The sequence below is a fragment of the Balaenoptera borealis genome (genome assembly GCF_965194805.1).
Source record: "Balaenoptera borealis genome assembly, chromosome: 18".
Classification (NCBI taxonomy): domain Eukaryota; kingdom Metazoa; phylum Chordata; class Mammalia; order Artiodactyla; family Balaenopteridae; genus Balaenoptera; species Balaenoptera borealis.
Genome location: NC_138877.1, coordinates 69,039,598 through 69,055,773, shown reverse-complemented (window position 1 = coordinate 69,055,773; position 16,176 = coordinate 69,039,598). Strand labels below are relative to the sequence as shown.

Below are 16,176 nucleotides of genomic sequence, written 5' to 3'. Positions count from 1 at the left end.
CGTCTTAACTATGGTATCTGTAAGCAACAGTTTGCTGGAGCCAGATAGAACCAGCTTAGGAGAATCAATTGTTAAATTGTCAGGAATCTTGCCAGACAGTTGTTAAATTCCTGGTAGCTTGAAATCAGCCTATGGAAATATTTACACAATGGAAATCAGAAAACACTACAAATCATGGCCCCGCTCACTCCCGCTCTCCCAGAGAATCTGCTGTTAAACATTTATCAACACACCACTGCCTAAAGGGCACCTATCCTTGATGTTGCCCCTTGGATCCTTAGTCACTGCTAGGCATATGTCCAATACTGGCTACACTCTGCTTATGACATGGCTAAAATATACAATTAAACCAACTGTTGAGTTTGTATTCACTTTCCTTTGGGGACCACCCAGCTTCACTTGGTATCAGTTCCTAGGTATCATATGGTTCCCTAGGTAACTGGACTTAACCACTAAGTGACTTTTTAGATGGCAAACACCTCAGTAGGCCAGACAACAAGAAATCTGAAACTCAGAACTTCCCTAGCGGTTCAGTGGTTAAGACCCTGTGCTTCCATTGCAGATGGCACGGGTTCAATCCCTGGTTGGGGAACTAAGATCCCACATGCCAAGGTGCAGCCAGAAAAAAAGAAAAAGAAGAAAAAAGAAATCTGAAACTCTTATCACATTGTACTAGAAAGGGAGATTCCTATCTCCATCTGTGGACCTTTCATGGGTGCTAGTCTTAGCAACTAAATTTTCATAGTAACAGGGTTTTAAAAAGAAGTAAGAAACAGATGGTGTATATTCAGAGGTTATCTCACCTTTACACACCTTATGAGATTGGCACACCACTTAAGCTCAACCCTGAGCTCTTTTGCTTTAGATCTAGCTCATGATTTCTCTACTATAAATTTAGTCACTGGTGCTGGACCAATCTTGATGAGTGACACCATCACTCAAGGCGGTGAACACTTACTTCCCATGAAAATTTTGGGCTGAAAACTAGCTGTCAGTTCCTCTCACACCTTGTGTGGCTCCAAAGCAGGACGTTTCTTATTAGAGGGAGATGGGAAGATGCAGAACATTTCTCAATCTTGTCTGGGAAAGGTGGGCCGCACGGCTTGTCAGCACAAGCCTGGGCAACTTGGCACCAGCCTGTGTGTTTAATTTCTGTCATTAGAATACTAACATTCCCACACACGTGGAGTGATCCCAGTTGTTCATTTCTAGGCACAAGCTGCCCTCACTCTGAGAGCTTAAATGTATCGACCTTCTGGAATTTAAATTATAATAGAAAGGCTTTTCTCATGTCCAGGTTATAAAGAAATGGACATATGTTTTTTTCTTAAACTTATATTTTCATTTTTGTACATCGAAATAACTCACCTTTTTGGAGTACATTTTAATGTTAATTAAAGGGAACATAAATCCAAATACGTACTTTTTTCAAATGACTCTCCAGTCATGTTAACACCATTTTCAACTTTAAGTTAAACCTTTCCCTCAATGATTTAAGGTGCTACCTCTGTCATATGCTAAATTTCCATGTGGACTTGGAACTATTTCCATTGGTTTGTCTATCTAGTCAGGCATCAACACCACAATGTTTTAATTATAGGGTCTATAATATTTTTTTAGTATGTGATAAGGCCAGCCCCCTCTCATTGCTCTTCCTTTTGAAGACCTTCATAGGTATTCCTGCTTATTTATTTTTCCATTTGAAGTTTAGGATCCAGTGCCAGGAAAAGCTTTGCTGATATCTTTTTGGGGAATTACGTTAAATTTATATATTAACCTGAGGAGGTCTGACTTATTTATGATGCTGAATGGTCCTATCCAAGAACAAGGAATGTGTCTATTTTTGTTTAATCCTACTTTTGTGATTTTTCAGGACTGATTCAAAACCTTCCTCATATAGGCTTTGTGCATAATCTTTTCAAAGCACAGTGATCCCCTTCTCTATGTGACTAGGTCAGTTGAATATGACTAGTCATATCAGCAACTCTTCTCTTTGAGGTGAGGCAATGGGCTGACAGAGAGGGAAGCAGAAGAGCAAACACCTTCTACGTCCTACTTTCCCTGATGTTAATTCCACTAACTCCACTGAGGGTTTGCATATGTGTACGTTGCTGGCTGTGCTGTTATACAGAACTCACTGGAACCCTGTCTTTAGTGAGCTTTACTGGACAATATGGATGTGCAGAATGCAAGATGGGAAGTAGACTAGAGTGAATTTTTGGATCTAGTGTATAACAGGGCTTTGGAGTTAAGCTATTTTACGCTCAATTCAGAAACTTCTGAAGAGACACCTCATCTGCCCAATGACCTGATTCCAGAAAGAGTGAAAGGAGAAACATCAAGCGTCCGGAAAATGGTTTCCCAAAGGTGAAAGCAGGACTTCCCTGATAACTGTGTTAGCTGCCTCTCCTGTGAGAGAGAGCTGTACTCCAGGTTAACCCTAGGCATGCTTTAAAACCTACTAGCATAACAGAGTATATAAAATAAGGAAGTATAGGAGGAAAGGAAAAAGCCAATTTCTTTCTTCAAATCCTTCCAGCTCCTCTCAGCTCAGAGAACAAAGGGGTTTATTATGTAGGACCAGAAGCAATCTTGTGTTAATAGGTTCAGCCATCTCTTTGTTGGCACAATCATCTTAGCCACTATAGGACCCTTGAGTTTCCCACAGATTGGCAAAAAAATAAAAGGTCTCCTCTTCCAAAATGTTTCCACTGCTTTGAATCTTTCCTAATACCCTTATTCTATCTTAAAATGTACCAGAACATTCATAAAATGGGGAACTATGTACCTGTAAAAAGAAATGAGGAAAATTTCTACATACAACAGTGGAATGATTGTCAGGATATATTGCTGAGAGAAAAAAATCAAGGTAGATAAACTATGTAAGGTTGTTAGCATTTATCTAAGAAAAGAGAACTATAGATACGTGGAGACTTCCCTGGCGGTCCAGTGGTTAAGACGTTGCCTTCCAATGCAGGGGGTGCGGGTTCGATCCCTGGTTGGGGAGCTAAGGTCCCACATGCCTCGCAGCCAAAAAACCAAAACATAGAACAGAAGCAATATTGTAACAAATTCCATAAAGACTGAAAAATGGTCCACATCAAAAAAAATCTTAAAAAAAAAAAAGAGAACTACAGATACAGATACATAGATATGTTTATATTAATAACAAAAAATGGAGATGGTCCACAGCCCTTGTCTCTACTCCTGCCAGCCTGGTCAGCTCATGCCTGCAGATCCTGTAGCTCCACGGCGCCATGTGCGGCATCTGGACTCTTTGGCAGTGATGACTGTTCCTCTGATCAGTGTCTGAGTGATATGAAGATTGCACACAAAGGTCCAGATAGACACATTTCATCTTTAGAATGTCAATGTCTATACCAACTGCTGCTTTGGATTTCACTGGTTGGCAGTAGTTGAACGACTGTTTGGAATGAAGCTAATATGAGCAAAGAAATACCCTTAATTGTGGGTCTGTTACAATGGTGAGATCTATAACCACAAGGAGATACAACACCATTTTAAATTTGATCACCAGACCAAAGCAGATGGTGAGATAATCCTTCATCTTTATGACAAAGGAGGAACTGAGCAAACGATCTGTCTGTTAGATGGGGTGTATGCATTTATTTTATTGGATGCTACCAATAAGAGAGTGTTCCTAGGCAGAGAGACACCTATGCAGTCAGACCTTTCCTTACAGCCATGATAGAAGATGGATTTTTGGCTGTGTGTTCAGAAGCTAAAGGTCTTGTTAATTTGACACACACTACAACTCCTTTTTCAAAGTGGAGCCTTTTTTTCCAGCACACTCTAAAGTTTTGGATTTAAAGCCAAATGGCAAATTTGCATCAGTGGAAATGAACACTGTAGAGATGAACTTCTGTCTGCCCTCTATAACACTGTAGAGAAACTATTCCCAGGTTTTGAGATAGAAATTATGAAGAAAGGGCTTCCCTGGTGGCACAGTGGTTAAGAATGCGCCTGCCAATGCAGGGGACACGGGTTCGAGCCCTGGTCCGGGAAGATCCCACATGCCGCGGAGCAACTAAGCCCGTGCACCACGACTACTGAGCCTGCGCTCTAGAGCCCGCGAGCCACAACTACTGAAGCCTGTGCACCTGGAGCTGGTGCTCCACAACAAGAGAAGCCACCGCAATGCGAAGCCCACGCACCACAACGAAGAGTAGCCCCCGCGCACCGCAACTAGAGAAAGCCCACACGCAGCAACGAAAACCCAACGCAGCCAAAAATAAATAAATTTTAAAAAAAGAAAATAAATTATGAAGAAAGGTGAGGAGAATTGGAGAGAGCAAGTATGGACAACTCTTTTAAGGACTTTTGCTATAAAGGAGAGTGAGAAATAGAAGAGAGATATTACAGCATGTACAGATATGCATATGCTATAAATGATCCAGTAGACAGGAGAAAAACTGATGATTCAAGAGACAGGGAACATCCTTAAACTGAAACTCAAACAACGTATACATGCTGTGATTCCACTGGAATAAAGTAATTAATGTTTGTCTAGCGAAACAGATTTATTCATGTTATTTTTTCTACTTCATATACATGCATACTTCTGGATCCTTTTTGACAATGTTACTAAGAAATGTTTGATGACAGACAGAAGGATTGGATGCTTTTAATTAGGGGACTTGGATTCCAGCTTGGCTGCTGTCTCCGTGTTGAAGCAGCTAAAAGTGACCCAAGTATAGTACGCTCCAGACATTTGCAATTGTCATGGAAGACAGTCTCAATTTACTGGCTGCTAGAAAGGTAGCAAATCATATGGGGAGGGAATATCATGAAGTCTTTTTTAACTCTTAGTAAGGCATTCGGGTCCTGGACGAAGTCATATTTTACTTGGAAACTTATGACATTACAACAGTCCATGCTTCAGTAGGTATGTATTTAATTTCCAAGTACATTTGGAAGAGCACAGATACCACAGTGATCTTCTCTGGAGAAGGTTCAGACAAACTTACACAGGGATACAAATATTTTCACAAAAATTTCTTCTAAAAAAGCCAAGGAACAGAGTAAGAGACATCTGAAAGAACTCTGATGTTCTCCACACAGATCAAACTACTGCTGCCCATGGCCTTGAACTGAGGATCCCATTCCTGGATCATTGATTTTCTTACTATTACTTGTCTCTGCCACCAGAAATGATAACACCAAAGAATGGGATAGAAAATATCTCCTGAGAGAGATATTTAAGTACTCTAGTCTGATATGTAAAGAGATTCTCTGGTGAGCAAAAAAAAAAATCCTTCCGTGATGGGATAGCCTCAGTTAAGAATTTCTGGTTTAGGATTTTACAGAAATATACTGAACATCAGGTTGATGATGCAATGGATGGCAACTACAGGAAAAACATGTCCCTTCAGTACTCCTAAAACTAAAGACAGCTATTAGTATCATCAAATCTTTGAATGTCACTACTCAGGCCAGGCTGAGAGGCTGACTAATTCCTGGATGCCAAAGTAGATCAATGCCACTGACCCTTCTGCCTGCACTTTGACCCATTACAAGTCAGCTGACAAAGCTTAGGCACTCTCTAAGCTATAGACTGAAAGTGTTTCTTCTTCTTCTTGTGAAGGGTAGCAAGTTTGGGGGCAGTGGGTAGAAGTAGCAGTGAGGGTCAACCACCCAGACTTACTTGGGCATAAAAAAAATGAAAGTCTCAAACCTAAAAAGCAAAGGAAAAATAAATCATAAAATTAAAAAGAAATGGTTACCAATGGGGTGGAAGAAGGAATAGGATGCAGGAGACAGAGAGAGAAGCCAGACATGTTTTGCATACTTGACTTTGAAACTATGTAAATATTTTACATAGATCTAAAACAAAATTAAATTTTAGAAATCTCTAAGTATCCAAAGCAAAATGAAACAAATAAAATCAGTTAGTGACCTCTTAACTACTAAATCCAATGCCTTGCTTCAGGGCACACTCAATGTATCTTTGACATTGTTGACCATTGACTCATTATTACAATTCTCTTCCTTTTTGGCTTTTCTGAGACCAGTCTCCCCTGGTTTACCTTACAAGTCTCTGATTTCACTTCTCAATATCCCTCACTGGGCCCTCTTCTTCTACCTGTCCTTTCAATATAGGTAGTTCCCATTCTCAATTTACTTTTTTTAAATCTACTGCCCACTCCCAGCAGTAAAACACTCCCCTGGCTTCTATTAGACACATTTACATCAAATGATTACGAGAAAATAAACTTAAGATCAATATGAGTTCATCTACTATAGGGAAATACTGTCATGGGAGATTCAATTTCAAGGGAACTGCTCTAACAGTTTCTTTGAGTAAGCTGTTTCGCCCATCTACTAAATTCCTGTCCATTCCTCAAAACCCACCTCCCTCAGATATTACCTTCTCTGTGAAGCCTTCTTAGATTTGTCTGGCCAAAATTAATTATTATTTCCTCTTCACTCTGATAACGTAAAATCTCTCATGATATTTATTATATTGTGACATATATCTGTGGGTATGTGTTCTCCAATGCCTAGACTATAAACTTTTGAAAGCAGTGAAACTGGGTATATTGTGCTAAGAAAGTAGGAAAAAAGAGAAGACTAAAATGAGGAAAAGAGAACAGAGTTGGAAGAACAGAGTTGAGCCCACAAGGAATCAAAGGGAAAGTCAGCTAATTTTCTTCCCCAAGAGTAAAATATAGGATAGTAGGATCTCCAACAGAGACACCAATTTAAAAGTGAATTATATACTGAAGAGTCAAGAAATTCAAGGAATCTAAGACTGAGATTTGCTAATTTCTGACCAACTGACAGAAGTTTTATTGATAAAGCAAAAGGAGAAAATCCATACTTAACCAGTTAGCACAAAGTTACCTTAACAGAATCTAATAAGCCACAGAACGATTCTTTTTTAAATATATTACAGAAGATGGTGGTGATAGTGATGTAGTTTTTATCTCCCAAATCCACCCAAACAGACAAACTAGGGCAACAAAACTAAAAAGCATTAAACAACACCTACAACAAAACTAAGTGACAAGCTATGCCCACAAACACCAAAATAGAAGTGGTTAGGAAAAAAACATGAGAAGCCACAAGAGCTGCATAATATCAGTATTTGTGAGGGAGGAAGCAGATAGAAGCAAGGGTATCTTATAAGCTTGAGAAAATGGAAACAGCAAAAATCAGCAATAGGACAGAATAAAGGCTCAAAATGAGAGAAACTGCAGGGAGTAGAACCCAAATTGACCAATTCAGGGACGTGAGGGCAAAGGTAAAAGAAGGTCCAGATAAAAAGTGAAGCCAAGAGATCTCAGAAAGTACAAGGCAATATTTTTGAACACTCTGTAAAAACAATAGAAAAGGGAGCTTTACACATGAAGCTAGAAAAGTTATCTTGACTAATTCCTCCCATCTAAAAGTTTGGACAGGGACTTCCCTGGTGGTCCAGTGGGTAAGACTCCACGCTCCCAATGCAGGGGGCCTGGGTTTGATCCCTGGTGGGGGAACTAGATCCTGCATGCATGCCACAACTAAGAGTCTGCATGCTGCAACTAAGAAGTCTGCATGCTGCAACTAAGAAGTCCGCATGCTGCAACTAAGACCTGGCACAGCCAAAAATAGATAAATAAATATTTCAAAAATAAAAAAATAAAAATTTGGGCAAATTAATTCCACATGAAAATTAATAACAAAAAGGGAAGCAATCAAATCTCAAAGTTATTATGAGGAAAAAGATGTTAGGGTAACATCAATAACATTCCTAAAGACAATAAAAGCAAAGCTTAAAACATGTCCACAAAACAGATGAAAACCACAAAGTAATAATTCAAAATGAGCTAAAACAAATTAACAAAATAACAGAAGATTTGAGAGAATAGCACAAATAAAAATTAGAAAAACTAAAAATGAGATGATAGAATTCAGGAAAGAACAACAAACATAACAAAAAAATATATCTTCAGAAATTAAGATTACATTAGAAGTAGTATAAAAGCAAATTTCAAAAAAAAGAAGGCTTATAAGAAATAGAAGGTGAAATAAGAAAAAAATGTTAAATCAAAAAGAAATTAAGAAAGTGATTTTAAAAGACTTGAGAAAAAGTGGCAGATAAGATGGTCATAGAGGGAGACCCCAAAGAAGAAAACCAAAGCAGGAGAGAACAAATACTAAAATACTAAAAACACTACTTATTTTATTTACTTTTTTTTTTGGCTGCACAGTGCGGCCTGCAGGATCTTAGTTCCCTGACCAGGGACTGAACCCAGGCCATGGCAGTAAAAGCACCGAGTCCTAAGCATTGAACCACCAGGGAATTCCCTAAAAACACTATTTCAAGAAAACTTTCCAAATGAGAAAAAAATGACTTGAAGTTATATATTGAAACTTCATATATAAGTTTCTTACACATGCAGTATATGTATAAGTAAGAAAATCAGCTAGGAACAACCAACTCCAAGATACAATTTACTAAAATTACTAAATGTGTAAGAAAAAAATATACTGAGCACCCAGGTGAAAATATGTCCGGGACTTACTTCATAATAATCTGGAGTTGAGGACAGTGGGTGGGAGGGTAACTGAAACAGGACTAACCATGAGTTGATAACTGTTGAAGATGGACAGAAAATGCGAGTTCACTATACTATTCTGTATGCTTCTGTGTATGTTTAAGGTTTTTCATGGAGTATGAATGAACTATCGCTACCCACACAATAAGGAATAAATCTCACAAATATTGGGCTGAACAGAAGAAGCCAGGTAAAAGTGAGAGTACAGTGGGATCTTATTTATATTAGGTTTAAAAAAGGCAAAACAAATCTATGATGTTAGAAGTCAGGATAGCGGTTACCCCTGGGGGAATAATAACTGAGAGGGGGCCAAAGGAGGATTCTGCTATACTGAAAATATTCTCTTTTTGATCTGGGCATTGGTTACATAGATGTGTCTGCTTTGTTAAAATTCAACAAATTGTACACTTACCACTTAAAGTCCTTTTGTCCTTTTCTATATGAATACTGTACTTCCTAAAAAGGTTTTTTGACTTGCAAAATTAAAAGTAAAAATGAGTAAATAACAACTATTTGTTGTATATTCTAAGAAAGCTTATTTCTATACTCATCTTCAGTGGATACCCTTACAAGACAGTTTTACTACTAATGATATACCCAACTCTCTGACAATAAAAACAAGTGAGCATATACCCAAACCCAGATACTGAAAGAAAGTAAAGTTAACCAGGACCTTCAGCCTCTTGAATGAATCAGTATTTCACCACAATATCTAACAAGTAGTGAAACTGACTGCTATATATACATACACACAGAGATGCTGCTCAACATTGAAATGCCTCAAGCAGTGCTCAGTCCACAAAGCCTACTCTGGTCTATCAATAACACTGCAGCAGTTTGACTTACCATATTTGACCAACTTGACTAACCAGAATAGACAAAAACATATTGTACAACATATGTAACCTTATTCTTCAAGGCATTGCGGGACAATCGTATAAAGTGTTGATGAACACACTCTGCCTTTGTGAAAGAAGATACATACACCCTCTCACCAATACAACATATAAGCTGGACAAGATAAAAAATTTTTTTAAAAAGCTGGACAAGATATACCAACCTGAGCCACATTCTGACTAGATACAGTCCTTGTTTAATATAGAAATAAAATCCATTGCATGAACTTCCTTAACTTTTAACCTCAAATACATTACTTTGCCCAAATCAAACAGCCTTCATTCTGGATACACACTCAAAATACTGGAAGCAGAATCTCAAAAAGATATTTGCACACACATGTTCACAGCAGCATTATTCACATAGCTAATAAGTAGAAGCAATCCAAATGTCTATCAATGGATGAATGGATAAACAAAATGTGGTATATACATACAACAGAATATTATTCAGTTTTTTTAAAGAATCCTGTCTCAAGTTATGACATGGGTGCCCTTGAGGACATTATGCTAAGTGAAATAAGCCAGCCACAAAAGAACAAATACTGTATGAGGGACTAGGGTCTAGGCAAATGGACAGTCATTGTTTAATGAGTATAGAGTTTCAGTTCTGGAGGTCCATTACCCAACAATGTGAGTATACATAACACTATTAAACTGAACACTTGAATATGGTAGAGATAGTAAATTTTATGTTGTTTTTTTACCACAAATTAAAAAAATGTTTAATGTTTTCAAATGAAATCTAAAGGAATATGTCATATGCAGGCTTGAGTCTTAAGAACTAATAAAGAGAGTTATTCAAGCTGAAAGAACATGATCTCAGATGAAAGAATAGAACTGCTGGAATAGATAAAGAGATAAAACATATCCCTAAATTTAAATATGTTAAGGTTCAGAGGTTAAGTATAAGCAAATGTTGATTGCTTAAAACAACAACAATAAAATCTGTGGAACTTAAAACGCATGAAGTAAAATGACAAAAAGCAGGAAGAGGTAAATGAAGTAGACTGTTATAAGATTCTTGTATTCTTCAAAGTACTAACTTAAGTAGACTATACTAAGTCAAGGATGTACACTGTAATTTCTAGAGTGACCACTAAAAGAGTAATAAAAAGTTATTAGTAAAAAGAGAATATGGGACTTCCTTGGTGGCGCAGTGGTTAAGAATCCACCTGCCAATGCAAGGGACACAGGTTCAATCACTGGTCTGGGAAGATCCCACATGCCATGGAGCAACGAAGCCCATGTGCCACAACTACTGAATCTGCGCTCTAGAGCCCGCGTGCCACAACTATTCAGCCCACGTGCCATAATTACTGAAGCCCACGTGCTCTAGGGCCCGTATGCCACAACTACTGAGCCTGCATGCTTCAACTACTGAAAGAGCCTGTGCTCCGCAACAAGAGAAGCCACCACAATGAGAGAAGCCTGCACACCGCAACGAAGAATAGCCCCCGCTCGCCACAACTAGAGAAAGCCCGCACGCAGCAAGGAAGACCCAACACAGCCAAAAAATAATTTAAAAAGAGAGAGAATAGAAAAGGGATTAATACAAATATTTCATTCATGTAAAGGAAGGAAGGCAAGAAAGTAGAAACAAGGAGACAAAAAACAGAAAGAATCAATAGAAAACCAAGGAATAAACCCAATAAAATGAATAGACTTAGGGACTTCCCTGGTGGTCCCGTGGTTAAGAATCGGCCTTCCAATGCAGGGGATGTGGGTTTGAGCCCTGGTGGGGAAACTAAGATCCCACATGCTGAGGGGTAACTAAGCCCGTGTGCTCTAGAGCCCAAATGCCACAACTAGAGAGAAGCTCGCGCACTGCAACGAAGAGTCTGTGTGCGGCAACTAAGACCCGATGCAGCCAAAAAAATTAATTTTTTAAAAAATGAATAGACTTAAACTCAATTATAATAGTAACTATGTTATTTGTAAAAGGACTGTATAGTCCAATTCAAAGATGAAGATTTCAGATTGGATAAAAATATACCATATGCTATTTACAAGTTAAGTTTAAATATGAAAACATAGGTTGAAAGAAAAAGTATGAAAAAAGCATGCAAACACCAGCTAAAATAAAGCTGGTATAGTCATATTAATATCTGACAAGTAGACTTTTTTTAATCATGAAAGTGATTTTATTTAACTGATTATAAATAAAATAAAAACATATAAAAGGAATAGTCTAAAAATCAGAGTTATAACCTATTCAGTGAAAGGTCTTTTAAAAAGCTAAGTCGTTCTCTTTTTCAGGATTCATAAACAAATATAATTGAATACGTGTAAAATATATTGTGCAACATATAAAGAACTTTATCTATAGAAATGGCTGTACTCTTTTTCTTTCACTTTTACAAACCCATTTTTCTGTGGTTACAAAATTGATTTCCAATCATGATATGGATCAGCCAGATGAGAAAAATATATTTTTTTCCTTCTTTTTATTTTGAGATATGACAAGCAGACTTTAAGGCAAAAAATATTACTGAAGATAAAGAGGGATGCTAGTGATGATAAAAGTACCAATTTGAATGAATATATAATAAACCTAATTTCTATTCACTGATAGAAATCCTTTATTAAATGTTTTGTTTTCTCCCAACTATTAGCTAGTCTGAAGTTTGTTTTTTTTTAAAATAACAGCTTCATTGAATTTTAATTCACATACCATCCAATTTACCTATTTTAAGTGTACAAATCAAAGTGCTTTAGTATATTCACAGACTTGTGCGATCATCACAATCAATTTCAGAACATTTTCATCACCCCCTAAAAAAACCTTGTGCCCATTAGCAGTCATGCACACACCCCACTCCAATCTCTAATCCTAGGTATCCACTGATCTATTTTCTCTGTATATTTGCCTCTTACGGACATTCCCTGTAAGTGCAATCATATAATATGTGGTGCTTTGTGATCTGGCTGTTTTATCCAGTTACAACATCAGGCTCAAAGTCCAATTTTTGTGATCTATATCAGATCCAGTGCAGCTCCTTTGATGTGGCTGCTCAAGACCCATAAACTAAAATCGTCTGCCTCACGCACACCCAACATGCAATGGTGAGAAACGGAAAGGATAACCATAATAAAGAGTCCCATCATATAGGAGAAGAGTGGGAGACACATGACAGTTACTTGTTCACAGCACTTTTGTAATTCAGCTAGGCAATGTTGCCAGGATCTTCTACTCTGGTGGCAGAGACTGTTCCTTGATTAGGATCCTGTTTGTCTCCTTAGGAGTGGCTCCTAGTCTATTGTTCTATACTGCCCTTGGCTATATAGATTCAAATCCTGGTCAGATCCTCCCCAAGGAAACAGACGTAAGTGTGTGTCCCTGTGCTACTTCCCCATCCCCCTTCAACCTCTCATCTGCTCAGTGGCCCCCAAACCCTCATCTCTTTTAAGATTCTTATTAAGCAAACTCTCCTGGGATATTCATGCTATCAGAAAAGTAGGCAAACTAAATTGCTTATCGTCTGTAACATTTACTATTTAGAACAGGATTCACACACACACTTTCAAAACACCAGAAAAATAGGAGAGTAGCTATATAGGCTATATAGTAAACCACATAACTCAGAAGGCAGCTTAGAACACCCATGGTAAGTGGTAGTTGAAGAATCCTGAATATCCTGTGCAGTTGGAGCCCAGTTAAAACCTATCGTAATTTACTTCCTAGAATAATCACACTGGGTCTTCCCTCAAAGCCATTTTTTAAAAACGATGGGAGAAACTGAGAAACACCATCCAATTCAAGTCCTACAGCACCCTCACTTACATTCCACAATATTCATTTGGCGTTTAAAAAGAAAAACGTTTCTCTCACCCTACCTCTCCACCTGGCTCTCCTTTCTTCTCATCTCCGGCTTTGTCTTCTACTATGAAGCAGCAACACATTTCAGCTCCCCAATGACAGCTTCCCCAATTAAAATTATAACCACTGCATTGAACAAGCAAGATTCAAGGGATGAAATTAGAAGGTAATTTTATTTGTGTTCATTGTGTCCTCTTAAATTTTTTTTCCAGAAATGACCTTAAATATATGAAAAGATACACACCTTCTCTCCTAATAAGAAAGATGCAAATTAAAATTACATTGAGATGCCATTTCTCACCTACCAAACTGGCAGAATTCCAGAAGTTTAAAATGCATTGTTATTGAATCTGTGGGAAAACAAGCACTCTCATACATTGCTGGTGGGATTTATAAGGGTACAACTTCTATGGAGGGTCTTTTAGAAATATTTACCAAAACTGCAAATGCATTCACCCTTGATCTAGAAATTCCACTTTTAGAAATGAGTCCCACCGATATACCTGTGTATGTAACCTGTACATGTACAAATTTACACACACACACACACACACGGTTTTTCATTGCATCACTGTCTGTAATAGTGAAAGATTGTATAAAATCCAAGCATCCAGCAGTAGGGAACAGGTTAAATAAACCATGGTACATCTACCATGAACTCTAGATTATTAGGTAGCTGTAAAGAGAATGAGGAAGAGCTCTATGTACTGATATATATCAATAGAAAGATCTCCAGGATATATTGTAAACTTTTTAAAAAAAAGCAAATGCAAGGGGACTTCACAGAACCTATCCAGGAAACCATCCTTCTACCTAAACAACTACAGAACCAGCAGGAACTGTCTAAAGGTAAATATTTTGGAACTCTGGAGTTTAGTCAAACACTTGCAACATTTGTAGCAGAGCTTGACAAAGAGGTTGGTAAATTTTGGTGCATTTTAACCATTTGCATAACAGCCATCATGCCTCAGCCCCACAGCAGGCAGCCTTGCATACAACAGCCCACATCCCAGGGGACATCTTCATGGCATTAGATTTGACAATGATTTGTTGGATGTGATACCAAAAGCACAGGCAAAATTAAGCATTTGTACATCAAAGTACACTACTGAGAAAGTGAAAAGACAACCCACAGAATGGGAAAGAATATTTGCAAATTATATATCTGATAAGGGGTTAATATCCAGAATATATAAAGAACTCCTGCAACTCAACAACACAAAACAACCCAATTCAAAAATGGAGAAAGAACTAGAATAGACATTTCTCCAGAGAAGACAAACAAGTGGCCAAAAGGCACGTGAAAAGGCACATCATTAGTCATTAGGAAATGCAAATCAAAACTACAATGAGGGCTTCCCTGGTGGCGCAGTGGTTAAGAATCCACCTGTCAATGCAGGGGACACGGGTTCAAGCCCTGGTCCTGGAAGATCCCACATGCCGCGGAGCAACTAAGCCCGTGAGCCACAACTACTGAGCCTGCGCTCTAGAGCCTAAGAGCCACAACTACTGAAGCCCATGCGCCTAGAGCCCATGCTCCGCAACAAGAGAAGCCACCGCAATGAGAAGCCCACTCACCGCAACTAAGAGCAGCCCAAATAAAATAAATTTTTTTAAAAAGATTATTAAAAAAACTACAATGATATACCACTTCACACACATTAGGATGGCTATTATCAAAAACAAACAAACAGAAAATAAGTGTTGGATGTGGAGAAACTGGAACTCTCCTGCATTGCCGGTGGGAATGTAAACTGCTACAGCCACTGTGAGAAACAGCTTGGCAGTTCCTCAAAAAGGTAAATATAGAATTACCATATGATCCATCAACTCTACTGCTAGGTATATACCCCAAAGAAGTGAAAACAGAGACTACAACAGATATTTGTACACCCATGTTGATAGCAGCATTATTCACAAGAGCCAAAAGGCAGAAAAGAACCAAATGTCCATCAACAGATCAATGCACAAACAAAATATGGTATATACATAAAATGGTGTATTATTCAGCCTTAAAAAGGAAATTCTGACACATGCTACAACGTGGATGAAACTTGAGAACATTATGCTAAATGAAATAAGCCAATCACAAAAAGAGAAATACTGGATGTGGAGAAATTGAAACCCTCCTGCATGGCTGGTGAGAATGTAAGATGGTGCAGCCACTGTAAAAGAACAGCTTGGTGGTTCCTCAAAAAGGTAAACATGCAGTTACCATATGATCCAGCCATTCTACTTCTAGGTTAAAATGGTAAATTTTACATTATGTATGTTTTACAGCAATTTTAAAAAAGAAAGAAAAGTTCTGAAAGGTATGCTCCATTTTTTGTAAGAAACAGGAGTATGAGATTCATATTTGCTTATATTTGCATAAAGAAATACTGGAACAATAAACACATAAAAATGTTTACCTGTAAGAGGAGAATGGCAATTGAGTAGAGGGGGACAGATGTGAGAAGAATATTTCTTAGTGTACTCTCTTCATATCATTTTATTTACTGAAGTATAGTTGATTTACAATATTGTGTTAGTTTCTGGTGTACAGCAAAGCGATTCAGTTATACATTTACATGTATTTTTTCAGATTCTTTTCCATTATAAATTATGAGATATTGAATATAGTTACCTGTAAAATAACGTATAGTAGAGTGTATCTGTTAATCCCAAACTCCTAATTTATCCCTCCCCCCTTTCCCCTTTGGTAACCATAAGTTTCTTTTCTATGTCTGTGAGTCTGTTCCTGTTTTGGCAATAAGTTCATTTGTATCATTTTTTTAGATTTCACATGTAAGTGATATCATTTGATATTTCTCTCTCTCTGACTTGACTTCAATTATTATGATAAACTCTAGGTCCATCCATGTTGCTGCAAATGGCATTATTTCATTCTTTTTTATGG

At 37.8% G+C, this 16,176-nt stretch overlaps 1 pseudogene across 1 annotated transcript; it reads left to right on the top strand.

Moving 5' to 3' along the window:
• The first annotated feature begins 3,257 nt into the window (after nt 1-3,257).
• LOC309615880 (asparagine synthetase [glutamine-hydrolyzing] pseudogene) lies at nt 3,258-15,877 on the top strand (annotated as a pseudogene). Its single transcript has 3 exons — nt 3,258-3,970; nt 4,353-4,356; nt 4,540-15,877. The product of its transcript is annotated as an asparagine synthetase [glutamine-hydrolyzing] pseudogene (transcript).
• Nucleotides 15,878-16,176: the final 299 nt, after the last annotated feature.